Below are 818 nucleotides of genomic sequence, written 5' to 3' on the forward strand. Positions count from 1 at the left end.
GAGAGGCGTCAGCCCTTCTTGGGGCTCTGGGGGGCTTCGCTGCTGGGGCACCTCCGGGCTGGCACCCTGTGAGGGGCCCGGGGTCGGTGGGGGGCAATGCCTGCTGCTGCCCCAGGCCTGGCTCCCAGGGAGCGGGGCTTCTTGTGGGAAAAGAGCACCCACAGGGGTTTGTCTCCTGGCTTTGGAGGGGTTCTGTGATTTTGGGAAGTGGGTTTGGCTCTTTTCCCTCTTCATAGCTGTCAGCTGGAGCGCTCTGGAGAGATACAGGGCGCTTGGGGTGGGTTTTTTGGAGGTTTGGGGGTTTTATTGCAGCAGTAAATGCGAGGCCTGGTTGCTAGGTGCTCTGCCTAAACTGAGGGGATGCGCCATCTCCTGCTGCACGGAGCCGTAAATCTGCCTTGGAACGCTCCCACAGGCAGAATTTTGTTGCGGCTGCTCCAGCAACAGGATTTTCCATATTACTCTTTGGAAATGTTTTCAAGCTCAACCCAGCTGAGGCACGGGAGGGCTTTGTCTTTCCACCACCGATGGCGCAGGGGAAGAATGAGTCTGTGCTCCTGGCAGCAGGCTGTGTGCCACCGTGCCGCCCTCCTGCCGCGGACATGCTGCCGGATGGATGGAGGGGCCATGAGTTGCTGGACACCACTGGGAAGAGTCTGGCTCCGTCCTTGTGACCCCCACCCTTGAGATATTTGTAGGTGGTGATGAGATCCCCTCTCAGCCTTCTCTTCCCCAGGCTGAACAAGCCCAGCTCCCTCAGCCTTTCCTCCTAGGGGAGATGCTCCAGTCCCCTCATTATCCTTGTTGCTCTCCTCTGG

The sequence above is a fragment of the Egretta garzetta genome, unplaced genomic scaffold (genome assembly GCF_000687185.1).
Source record: "Egretta garzetta isolate BGI_Z169 unplaced genomic scaffold, ASM68718v1 scaffold4, whole genome shotgun sequence".
In the NCBI taxonomy this organism is placed as follows: Eukaryota; Metazoa; Chordata; class Aves; order Pelecaniformes; family Ardeidae; genus Egretta; species Egretta garzetta.